We start from the raw sequence: 14,133 nt of genomic DNA on the forward strand, positions 1-14,133 counted from the left end.
TACTCTATTTTTTACCACTATTAGTATTGCTACTATGCTACTTATTATTCACCTTCCCCCTAAACAAAGGCATATATATCTACTTTCTTCTTTTCACTTTTTTATAGTGCCTTTCTTCTAATCATTTTATTTCAATAACTATTAAATGGATATTTACCTATTCATATAGCCAGTCCCAGCCTCTTCCTGATGCTGGCCAACATTTCCAAGTGCCCATTGAACGTCTTCACCTAAATGTTCTGATAGTACCTTAAAACTCATCAAGTCTCAAGATGATTGGAATCCCTCCCCCATCCTCTACTGCTACACAAGCCTGGATAGACCTCTTCCTAACTTCTCTAATTATGTTAAATTAGTCTCATCTTGTAGGCTTAAAAACTTAGAACTTATTACTTCCCTCATCCCTAACAACTAGCTGATATCCTTTTAATTTTACCAAAGGATGTTTCTCACATCTGTCACCTCTTTTCTACTTATACTATGAATACTTTGGACATTCTTATTCTTTCATGTAAGTACTACATGCAGTTAGCTTAACAGTTCTTTCTGCTTTATACCTTTGTCCTAATAGATTTGTTCATGTAACTGTCAAAATACTCTTCCTAAGGCACATTTGAATGTAACATCCATCTCTTTAAAAACTTAGTACATGGGTGCTTAACAAGCTTTATTTGCCACAAAAGCTTTGACAAAATGGTAAAGTTTATGGACCCCTTCTCAGAATACAGTTTAAATGCATAACAAAAAATAACTACAATTATGCAGCAAACTAATTAAGATAAAAGACAATTATCAAAATAGTAACAAGTTCCTCCATCCCACACTAAACATCACAGATTTATTTATTGGATCTCTATCACCTATATTGGTACTTGCCAACTTAAGTCTGTTTATAGGGTCTTAAGTAGCGACAATATCAGACAGCCTTAGTTGTCAAAAGGCATCAGATTCCATTTTAACTTGGAAATATTCTGTTTTATGCAAATCATTTAATCTCTCAGTTCAATGTAAAATCTCAGTGATTGTTACCAAAAGAAGTTGTCAGAAGTATTTTTGGAAGAAGTTATCAATCAATTGATTGGTAGCTATTTATTAAGCACCTTCTTAAGACTTTGTGCTTGACAATGATCCATACTAATGGAGGTTGTTCTTGTTTGTCCTTCATTCTCCTAGAGAAAAATAACATCACGGAGGTAATGCCATGATATGCAAGTTAATTGAATTTGACTGAGGGAGACTGTGCAAAGTCACCTGTCCGCACTTTCCCTTCCAAAACCATCTAGGTCTTGTGGCCAGATATAAATAAGGATAATTAGAAATAGCTCTGGCTGCAATGGGAGAAATTGGCCTTTTTAAGCTAAGGTCCAAGACAGAACCCAATCAGTAATTAAAGCTAGGTAACAGTTGAGGCAAGACTCTTTAGCTTAGTCTAAAAAAATGTAAATAAATAAAGAAATAAATGAATAAATAAATAAATAAACAAATAAATAAATAAATAAATAAATAAATAAGTGAATGAATGAATGAATCTGGGAACAGAAGACTCTTAGGATTTCTTGCCAAAGTAGAAACGACTGCTTTTACATTTGGTTTGAGTCAATAAGGACCCCAAAATAACCAAATGGATCTTGGCCTACTACCTTTTGGAAGCCACTTAGAATCAGACTGATGTTGGTTTAAAGCCTGGTCCTTAAGAAAGAAATATAGCCTGTAAACCCTAAGAATTCTTGGGGAGGGATCAAGAGATTCAAAAAGGAAAAAATACTTTTAGGAGCATCTCGAGATTATATCCAATGTGGACAAAAGGAGGAAAGAAGGCAAAGAGGGAGAGGAAAAGAAAGATGCAGGGAGGGAAGGAAGGAGGGAAGGAAGGAAGGAAGGAAGGAAAGAAGGAAGGAAGGAAGGAAGGAAGGAAGGAAGGAAGGAAGGAAGGAAGGAAGGAAGGAAGGAAGGAAGGAAGGAAGGAAGGAAGGAAGGAAGGAAGGAAGGAAGGAAAGAAGGAAGGAAAGAAGGAAGGAAGGAAGGAAGGAAGGAAGGAAGGAAGGAAGGAAGGAAGGAAGGAAGGAAGGAAGGAAGGAAGGAAGGAAGGAAGGAAGGAAGGAAAGAAGGAAGGAAGGAAGGAAGGAAGGAAGGAAGGAAGGAAGGAAGGAAGGAAGGAAGGAAGGAAGGAAGGAAGGAAGGAAGGAAGGAAGGAAGGAAGGAAGGAAGGAGGGAGGGATGGGAAGGAAGGAGGGAGGGATGGAAAGAGAGAAGGACGGATGGAAAGAGAGGAGCGAAAGATGGAAGAAGAGATGAAATGAAGAAGGGATGGAAGGAAGGAGAAAATGAAGGAAGGAAGGAAAGAGGGAAGGAATTATTGAGGGAAGGAAAGGAAGGAGGGAAGGAATGAAAGAAGCCAGGAAGGAAGGAATGGTTGAGAGAAGGAAGGAAATCTTTCACCTGACCAGTTGCAGGGAATTTTATCTTGTCTTTGATCATATCTTAGTTTTTTTGTCTGGGTGAATTCACATAGGTTGCTCCTGCCCTTTCTTAAGCCATAAAATTATTTTCCAGACCCAACTCAGGTGCAACCTTTTCCATAGACCCTTCTCTGACCTGCTTTGGTTGAGTGATCTTTTTCTCCTTAGATTCTTCATAGCTTATATTCATAGACCATGGGTTAAGAACTCCTAGTAAAGGCAGATCTTCCTTTTTCCATTCTTCAGCTAAAATTACTCCCACTGCAAGAAGCTTCTTTCTATCCTCCTTAATGTTATGATCTCTCTGTCATACCAAAATGCGTGGTATGTAGTAATAAGTAAGCAGTAACAAAGGGGAATTTTATATCTCTAGAGGCCTACTTGCATAAAATAGAGAAAGAGAATGTCAATGAACTCGGTTTGCAACTAAAAAAAGCTAGAAAAGGAGCAAATTAAAAAACTCCAATCAAACACTAAACTTGAAATTCTAAAAATAAAAGGAGACTAATAAAATTAAAAGTTAAAAAAAACTATTGAATTAATAAATAAAACTAAGAGTTGGTTCTATGAAAAAAAAAAACAAAATAGATAAATCCTTAGTAAATTTGATTAGGAAAAGAAAAGAGGAAAATAAAATTGTTAGTCTTAAAAATGAAAAGGGAGAACTTGCCACTAATGAAGAGGAAATTAGAGCAATAATTAGGAGTTACTTTGCCCAACTTTATGCCGATAAATTCGATAACTTAAATGAAATGGATGAATACCTTCAAAAATATAACTTGCCCAGATTAACAGAGGAAGAAGTAAATTGGTTAAACAGTCCCATTTTAGAAAAAGAAATAGAACAATGTTAGGATCTCTCTTTTTAAACTCTAATTCATCTTACATGTATGCATATATATATATAGATTATAGATATAAATACCCATTTGTGTGTGTGTGTGTGTGTGAAATACAGTGATTTAGAGATTTAGAATGTTATCCCCCACATTAGGTTATTATCTCCTTGAGAGCAAGGAGTTGTTTTAGCTTCTTTTTGTATTCAATGTTAAATACATAGTAGGTACTTAAATGAATGCTTATTGACTGCCTCACTGATTTATCTTTCCTTTGCTTTGTATCTTGGCAATTTTATTTGTTTCATCCTCTACTATTAAGTTCCTAAAGGAGAACATGAATGCATCATCTTTGTATCATTAATGCCTAAGATGCTGTTTTGCTTATAGTTTCAATGAGTAAGTAAAAAACAAAACAAAACATGTAATAAGTTCTTATTAAGTGCTAAACCCTATACTGTATGTTAGGGGAAAAAAAGAAAAAGTGAAATTGTTCCTACTCTCACAGAGTTTATATTTTAATTGAGGAAGACAAATTATAAGAGAAAGGTCAACTGTAGGACGGATTGTAAGACCCAGAAATAAATCCATATTATTTACTTAATGAATGCTGCTTCAACTGAATTCAAATAGATTAAAGAAAGATTTATATAATTATAGTTGGGGTGAGGGTGAGAAGAGGAGCCAAGTGCTAAGAGGAAGATTATATAATAATACACAGTGTCATGGTGATGCTAGAATGAGAGGAGGATGGTATTTAGCAAGAGAGAAAGCTACTGAAAAACCAAACTTGAGATTTGAACAAATATACACATAGCTGTGTGAGAAGCCTGCCTTAGACACACTCTAAAGGCACTTGCCAGACAGGATGGAGATTGGAGAATGGAGACTTGGTGAGAAAAGCTTGGAAACCAACCATGATCAGTGTTCCCATTTGGAAAGGTTATATTGAAAGGAGGAATCTGTGTTAATAAATCTCTCAGGTCATTGATAACTTACTGGGGTAAATCAATAGAGTTTGAGAAACATTATTCTACTTTTTAGAAAATCATTTAAACTACTATTGAATAGATCCTTTTAACTGACACCATAAGTGATGATTTATTAACTCATATTTGAAGAAATAAAGACAAACAGGTACTGGCAGGAATCATGGTATAATGTCACAATCAGTGGGTTTGCAGGCAGGAGAAGATGCTATTGATGAACAACTTGCTGGATCTAGACCAGCATCATTACTTCACATTTATGAGCCTTGGTTTCCTCATTTGAAAATGGGAGGATTAGATGATATGATTTCCAAGGTCCTTTTTGTCCCTAAACCTATAATACAAAGTGGTGATGAGAGTATTTTCTAGTTAATAAAAGGCCCCCATCATCATGGTAACAAAAACCCTCATCCTCATTTTTGAGAGGTTCTCAAAAAATCCTTTTTTATAATAAGTTGTGGTTGTATAGTTTTATGCCATAAATCTGATGGTTGTGGAATTGATATGATGATATTTCTAAGTCTTGCTATTCATGGATCTATGGCGAAAACCTTTTTTCTTATAAGTGTTTTCAGTTGTGTCTGATTTTTTGGGACCTTATCTGGTGGTTTATTGGCAAAGATACGGAGTGGTATAGCATTTCCTTCTCCAGCTAATTTTATAGATGAGAGAAATGAGGAAAACAGGGTTAAGAAACTTGGCCAGGGTCACAAGCAAGCTAATGTCTGAGGCCAGAGTTGAACTCAGCAATGAGTCTTTTTGACTCCAAGGCCAGCACTCTATCTCCTATACCACTTAACTTCTTAACTCAGGGCAAATATATTTTAATTATTTTACCAGATCATAACAAAAAAAATTGGCTAAATTCAATGTTTAAATATAAATAAATGAAATTTCTCATACATATATAATCTTTGAGAATCTTCAATGCTAAATGACCAAAGAAAAGTTTTAACTTTATTTTTTGGTAAACTTTTAACTTTAACTTGAAAAAAATAGTTTCAATTTTATATATTCAAAAGAGTAATCACTGTTATGGGGGTGAAATATATGGAGTCAGATAATAACAGAATATTTACCATAAATGATTTTGCATTTTGTATACCTGCTTTACCATTTGAGCATATTTCCCTTAATGACAACCCTAATGGAATCAGTTCTTAAGGATTCACCTGGGATTTCTAATCTTCCTGTTTAAGTCTATTAACTTCCTACTACCTTCCTTCCTCTCTTTTCCTCAATCAAAAATCCTAATGCTATGTATAGTGCTTATAGAAATTATTTTTAAAAGTTCCAATTCAATGCTTCATCAAAGAATCTTGCTGATTTTTACCTGCTTCTTCTACTTCATAAAGAGTAAAACATTCAAAAAGAATAAAAGAGAAAAGGATGCTGATTCCAAATTTAGGATTACAATTAATATTATTTTATTGGACAATAATTTAATTGTTTCTTAGAATATAAAAAAGTAATTTCAACAGGGAAAATTTCTCTGCAATTTTCAAGTTGCCTTTAATAGTTATTCAAATTCTAGAATTCTTAACAATGACATAATTGGGGATTTTCTTTGTCAATATAATTCATTTGACACCATCTAGAAAAGGAAAGAAAAAAATACTAAAAAGAAATCTGGATATTCATTTCACTTCAACAATACCAGTGGAAAACTCTTTTAAGTCAAAATTGTATTCAGAATTGCTAAGTTCTCAAGAATGTTTCTGAAATTTGCAACCACAGAGAGGGTCTGGCAGTAGGTACTTTCCCCAAGAAAAGTTATAAGAAGGCCTTATTCATATGGAGTTTCAGAGTTGATTACTATTTACATATTTTACCCCAGTGAACACAGGCTAGAATCAGCATTATCTTGTATTTTTTACAAGGCATTGTAAAAATTTTTACAGGCAAATAACTTTTTATTTATGTATTTTGTTTTATGTAGTTTCTGAAAATGTGATTTTTAATCATATGTTAGAAAATGATTGGGAGGTTCTAAGCTGGTCAAAGATCTATTGGTAATTCAAAGGATATGAACAGACAATTTTCAGATGATGAAATTGAAACTATTTCCACTCATATGAAAGTGTTCCAAATCACTACTGATCAGAGAAATGCAAATTAAGACAATTCTGAGATACCACTACACACCTGTCAGATTGGCTAAGATGACAGGAAAAATAATGATGAATGTTGGAGGAGCTGTGGGAAAACTGGGACACTAATACATTGTTGGTGGAGTTGTGAAAGAATCCAACCATTCTGGAGAGCAATCTGGAATTATGCCCAAAAAGTTATCAAAATGTGCATACCCTTTGACCCAGCAGTGCTACTACTGGGCTTATATCCCAAGGAAATACGAAAGAAGGGAAAGGGACCTGTATTGCCAAAATGTTTGTGGCTTTTTGTAGTGGCTAGAACTGGAAAATGAATGAATGCCCATCAGTTGGAGAATGGCTGAGTAATTATGGCATATGAATGTTATGGAATATTATTGTTCTTTTTTTGTAATTAATTTTATAATTATAATTTTTGACAGTACATATGCATGAGTAATTTTTATAACATTATCCCTTGTATTCATTTTTCTAAATTTTCCCCTCTCCCTCTACTCCCTCTCCTAGATGACAGGCAATCCCATACCTTTTACATGTGTTACAGTATAACCTAGATACAATATATGTGTGTAAATCCAATTTTCTTGTTGCACGTTAAGTATTGGATTCCGAAGGTATAAGTAACCTGGGTAGAAAGACAGTAGTGCTAATATTTTACATTAAGGAATATTATTGGTCTGTAAGAAATGATCAACAGGATGAATACAGAGAGGCTTGGAGAGACTTACATCAACTGATGCTGAGTGAAATGAGCAGAACTAGGAGATCATTATACACTTCAACAATGATACTGTATGAGGAGGTATTCTGAGGGAAGTGGATATCTTCAACATAGAGAAGAGCTAATCCAATTCCAATTGATCAATGATGGACAGAATCAGCTATACCCAGAAAAGGAACACTGGGAAATGAGTGTAAACTGTTAGCATTTTTTGTTTTTCTCCCCAGATTATTTTTACTTTCCGAATCCAATTCTTCCTTTGCAACAACAACAACAACAAAATTTGGTTCTGCACATATATATTGTACCTAGGATATACTATAAGATATTTAATATGTATGGGAATGCCTGCCATCTAGGGGAGGGGGTGGAGGGAAGTAGGGGAAAAAATTACCTATGCATATGTACTGTCAAAAAAAAAGTTATAATTATAAAATTAATAAAAAAAAGTTAAATGGAAAAAAAGATCTATTGGTATTAGTTGCTTAAATAAATGAAATGAATTAGATATTTACTTTTGTTTAGTAGCTAGAGAAAATTATAGGATTTTTTAGCATCTATGCTTCCATTTTATTATAAGGAATAGACTATTTCAGTTGGCACAGAATAATGAATTACCCATAGGGAAACGAAGATGTGCAGAATTGGTGTGAATAGGTTGCAACTTATCATAAGCAATGAACTATGCATGAAAAACATAATAAATTACATCATCAATAATATCAAAAAAAGTAATGTGTTGGTCAAGTAGCTAATGCATGGAAATACTAATAGGCAATTCTTGGGCTCCATTGTTATTCTCCTGATTTCCAGAGAATATAAAGAAGGTAATCAGCATATGGGAAAGGAGAGAGAAGTCCTCACTGAGCAAAATTGGAAGACTTGGACAAGATGTTATGTGCGTCATTGATGGGAATACCCACAGTGATGAGGTTATACTTTCATTGACATTTTGTGACTAACTCTTTAACATTTTAATACACTTTTAGTAATTAATGACATTTTACATAAATTTAGAGGCTAAATAATATGTTCATAGTTAAATATTGAATTAATTTCTGACCTGAGACTAACACCTAAGTTTTCTAAACTTTTGTCTTACTCTATTAAACTTAGGTAGCTTCCTTGATAGGCATTTGAAAGCATGAATGAAAACCATTTAGGATAGACCTTTTAGGTGAGACACAACAGCACTAGAGGGAAGAAAAGCAAATATGCATGGAAAGTCTGACTGAAAAGATCTTTAACTGTTTTCTTTTTTGGGGGAAACTAAATAAATACCACATCCCTTAGTGAAGGTCCTTGAGGATAGCACCTTCACAGAACACTAGAGATGAGTCCCAAGGAAGCCTGAAGAAGGTAGTTGAAAGAATTGTAGTCTTCACCTGCAAATGAGAATCTGGCTGACACAGGATTGTTGGTGTTAAGTTGCAACCTATTCACACCAATTTCTGCACATCTTCATTGCCCTATGGGTAATTCATTATTCTTTGCCAACTGAAATAGTCTATGCCTTATAATAATATAACAAAAATGGAAGCATAGATGCTAAAAAATCCTATAATTCTCTCTAGCTACTAAACAAAAGTAAATCATAAATTATTTGAGGAGAAAACACTAAAATTTCATGTCCAGCACAGTGCCTACAACATTATAGGTGATTAATAAATTCTTTATTGATTGATTAAAACCTGAACACCATCTGGAACGGTATCTCCAACACTCACTAGGAAACAATGAGTATGATTCTTCCTAATTCTCCCAGGAAGGAAATGTTGTAGAATAAACACTCAATAGGGAACAGGAAAACCATGATACCTAGGAAAGAGCAGGAGAAATAGACCCCTATTAAAAGAGTAGCATGATAACCCAATAGAAGACATCATCAACTTTGTATCTTTAAAGGCATGAATTGTCCTATTAAAAGTTATTACTGTCTGTGTGATCCCTATGTTATCTGGTAAATTTGTGGCTTGATATCTGGAAAATCTCATCATTAAAGGCAGCTACTGATCCCTGGATCAGAAAACCCGAGTTCAAAGCTGGCCTTAGATATTTATTAGGTGTGTAATTTTAGGAAAGTTACTTAACTTCAGTTTCCACAACTGGTTAATGGTGATAATAACCTTGCATATTTGTTGTGAGGAACAAAATAAAAGTACTTGGCAAATAGTAGAGACCATATAAAAGTTTATTCTTTTCCCTTCTTCTCTTCAACATCCTATAAGATGAATCAGTCTTATTACTAACCTCATTAATTCCCTCTGGCCCTTTAATTGCAGGGCAGATCCATGAGCTCCAAAACCAGACCAATCATCTCATTTGCCCCTCAGCTGCAGTCTTTTTGGACTTCTTCAGATTTCTCCGTCATGGGCCATGCTTGGTACTTTTTCCCTCTCCCTCACTTCTTTTCCCTCTAACCTTGCTTTTTTTAGCTTCCTTTTGCCCCTCCACTAGATTTTAAATTCCTTAATGGAAAGGGCTGTGAGTATGTGTGTGTGTGTATAGTGTATGTATGTATATGTACATATACTCACATGTTTTTATATATATATGTATATATATATATATGTATGTATGTATACATATATGCATACATATATATATACATATATATATTTGAATTTTCATCACTCACTTTACAAAATATTTAGTCCATAATAATTATGTTTATTGACTGATTTACTGAGGAAAGTAAGCTCAAAGTTCATCAGGGGATGATTTTGTAATTTTTAAATTTTTATATTATTTTACTGATTTACTAACTTTGTTTTGAGTGGCATGTCCTTTTATCCTTTTATTGACAAATAAAAATAAATATGTAAATTGGGGCTCACACAATATGATCTAGAACCTTGGGTAAGGAACATTTAGAATTAGACACAAATATACCACTTAGTAATTTTCTGTCACTTTTGTCATGCAAATCAGGATATACAAATCTCTAATAAGAACACTTTGGCATTCCAGTATTATTTATACAGTTTACTAGTTCACTTTCTACAGATTTCCCTCCAGACTTCTTTGCATTGGTGGTTTATTCAAGTTTCCAGTTCCTTTGAAAATGAAGGAAGTCCCTTGGTGGTAACTGTGACTTTTTAAAAATAGTAGCAAACATCTAGATGAAAAGGAAAAAATAAAAATAAAATTCAGTCAATCATGTTTTGTATATATAATGACAAAAATATAAACATTTAGAAGCAAGGCATATATTGCCAAGACTGAAAATCTTTTTTGGGGGACCAACAGTAAACAGAAAAAAATAGTTTCTTGTATGTTTAGCTTTGCAACAAATATTATTAATAGTAAAATCTCTGTATAAAAAATATACTGCCAAAGTATAGCTACTACACTCCATTTATCAGATCTAGAGTTAATAGTATTGCTCCTATTTATCTGTCCCCTTAGTCCTATGTGTAAACTTACAAGTGGGAGCAATTCTTGGTTAAATTTGAGAATAGATAATGTAAGTCACTGGTATGTACAGCCTCCCCATTCTGGAATTCATTTGCCTAATTTGCATGGTGGTTGGGCTAGGTAATGTTTAAGGTTTCTGCCAGCTCTGTAACAAATCTTTTCTTCTGTTTCATTTTCTTTTTTATTCAATTTTCACATGCCTTGTTCCTCTCTTTTGTTCAGTGCCATATTATTCTAATCTCTTCTCTTATGCCACAAGATCTCTTGATGATTTCTCCATTCATATTGCAATGGTCATAACAACTTAGAGTGCTGCTTCTTTCCAGTGGCATTTATATTTTAACGTATCAATGGAGCAAGCAAAAAAATAATAATAATAGTAATTTATATGAAACAACACCAACAACCTAATGGTTGAAGTTAACTGAGAATAATGTGGGACAAATATCTCAAGATGTATTATTAGAAATATCATATCCAGAACAAGAGAAGGATTAGTCTCATTATACTCTGAGTATATTGCCACTATAATATGATGTTAAATTTTTGGTATCTCTTCAAGAGAGAAAATCACAATGTGAATCATTTTCAAATAAGCATACCTAATACAATTAATAGAATTGAAATATCTTTTGCAAAAGAAATAAGATAACTAGGAGTTGTGTTGTAATTAAGGAATTATACTCAGGTGACTAAAACCAGAAATAAATGGGCAGCATAGTGGGGTATTATTAAATCACATTTATTGTGATACAGAACTATGTAGAAATTTTGGTTATTTTAGAATATTATAGAGTACTTTGACACAAAAAGGAAATAGATGTGGAATTTGGGAAACAGATAATATTTTCTCAATCCTCATTTAGTTTAACCTTTCTGCCACTTTTGATAATGTTGATTGTCCTTTTTTTTATTATTCTCCTTTTTCTAGGCTTTTGAGACATCACTCTCTCCCCTGCTTCTCAGTCTACCTATCTAAATACTCATTTTTGCCTCCTTTTCTGAATCCTTTCTCAGATCATGCCTCCTGATAGTAGGTAATCTTAAGAATTTTTCCCTTAAAACTTTATTGTTCTCCCATTCTACTATTCATGTGATTATCTGATTAGCACACATTGATTTCTTTAGCATCTTTACACTGATCATTCTCAAATCTACCTATATTGTCCCAACTTCTCTGTTAGCTTTCAAGCTCACAGTTACCTTTCAAATATATTGAGCTGCATGTTCAGTGAACATCTGAAATTCAACACATATAAAACAGATTTCATTATATTTTTCTCGTATCCCCCATCCCTTTTTTATTATGGAAGGAAAAAAGGAAGAAAGAAGAAAGGAAGGAAAGAAAAAAAGACAGGAAAGAACAAAGAAGGAAGAAGTACAAGAAAAGAAAGAGAAAGAAAGAAAGAAAGAAAGAAAGAAAGAAAGAAAGAAAGAAAGAAAGAAAGAAAGAAAGAAAGAAAGAAAGAAAGAAAGAAAGAAAGAAAGAAAGAAAGAAAGAAAGAAAGAAAGAAAGAAAGAAAGAAAGAAAGAAAAAGAAAGAAAGAAAGAGAAGAAAAGGAAGGAAGCAAAAAAAAAAAGGAGGAAAGGAGAAAGCAAGTAAAGAAAGAGCTTGGACCAATGGGAAGAATTTACAGTAAAAGAACTTTGATCAAAGGGGTGGGGGAGTTGGAAAAAGAATAAATTTGGCTCAAAATAAGTAGTGTTATTCTACCAAGGAGAATCATTTCAAAATGAAACAGTTATGTTATAATATCAAGAATTCCTTCCTATTAAATATGTTCAAACAGAAACTGTATTCCTTATATGAATGAGGTAGTAGAAAAAATACTAACATTGGTTAGATTATTGAAATAGATAACTCAATTCCCTCTATTAGAATGCTAAATTCAGTCTTAAGCTAAAGGAACAGCCTAATATTTGAATTTCAAGCAACAGGTTATAGGAATAATAGATAATTTGGTTGTTGTAGTTTTTCAAAAACCATAGCAAATCATTGAAAGAGTAGTGGATTTACAGATTAGAATGCCTGGGTTCACAATTTTCCCTTACACTTGGTAATCACTTCATATCTCTGGGTCTCAGTTAATTTAGCTATGAAAAAAGAAATGAAAATAAGTATACCACCTAACACTAAAGTATTATTGTCAGGATTAAATGAGAATATATGTGAAGATACTTTATAAGTTTTAAAATAATTATATATATATGTATATATGTATATATATATACATATATACATATATATATAAGGTACTCCTGCCATAGAACAAAGAATGTGAATATAGCTTATCTTTTTTTGACAGATGTACACACCATATCACTTCATGCCTCTGTAACATATCCAAGTTAACTTATCTGCTTTCATGAAAAGTATTTTTCTATTTATTATTTTACATGTCTGTGCGTATACATAATAAGTTGACAACCAGGGCATTAGCTTACCTGGAACAATATCTTTCTGCAACATACTAGAATGTGAAATATAGTTGACAACAGAGGACTTCAGTCCCAGAGTTTAATAAAGACTGCCTTTTCTGATGGGAATATATCTGGAGTTGAGTGTGAGAGATGAAGATAAGTGATAATGACAGTAAAAGAAAACAATATTCACTTGAAAGATTTTTATCCTTTTTTCTACTTTGGTTTTTTGAATGCAGGCCATTGGCTTGCTCCAAAATTGATCTTGATAGGTTTAGGTGCTTTCTCAAAATTCCATTCTGAATTCAAAAGTATGAATTTACTTATTTGTGGGAAATTTACTAACTGGGACTGCTTCCAAAAATCATTTTATTATAGCTACATGGAATTTTCTCCACGGTTTCATTTGTTCCTTCTCCACACCTCTTCCCTAGTGCATAGAGGCACATCTGTCTGTTTTCTGCCTTATCAAGCAGACATCTACATCTGCAAGGAAAACTCGACTTCCTCAGCTTCAAACCTGTATCTGATTGTGGTAATAAAGCTCGACTTCCTCAGTTCAAACATACATCAGACAAGACCAATTACTTCAAATGACTCATAGTAACAGGCAAAGGAAGAGTCTTCTTTTCAAAGTCTTTGAACTTCCACCGCTTCAAAGGTGTCCTAAAGTGCAGTTATGAGACGATTGTCTAAAATTGCCAAATTACCAGGTTCCAAGCTTTGACATTTGTTATTTTGAGTAACTAGACAAAGGAAAATAGCAAGATTATCTACCTACCAAGAAGAAAAAGTCTCCCCTCCCCAATTGATGTCTTAGGTAAGCATACTTAGTAAGATATATTCCTGAACAAGAAACAGGAAAAGAGTTTTACTTTAATGAATTTTAATTGAAGAATGAAGTTAGACACTAGGAATTTTAAGCCTTTGTGCTATAAAAAAAAAAAATGCTATCAAAGACTTAAAAATACAAGTCAAAGTTGAGAGTGAAAAGAAATGTGGAGGATTCCTTAAGGGAAGGGAGTGTATCTTGGGAGATGCTCAGATTTAGAATTCTGGGAAAGAGAAATTGACATTCCTTTTGTTGACCTCAAGTCTCATTGTGTCAAGTCTGTATTAAGTAATCATTAAATTCCTTGCTCCTGATCAACTTTTCAGAAACTTGTCTGAATTTTCATG

The sequence above is a fragment of the Sminthopsis crassicaudata genome, chromosome 3 (genome assembly GCF_048593235.1).
Source record: "Sminthopsis crassicaudata isolate SCR6 chromosome 3, ASM4859323v1, whole genome shotgun sequence".
NCBI classification, from domain to species: domain Eukaryota; kingdom Metazoa; phylum Chordata; class Mammalia; order Dasyuromorphia; family Dasyuridae; genus Sminthopsis; species Sminthopsis crassicaudata.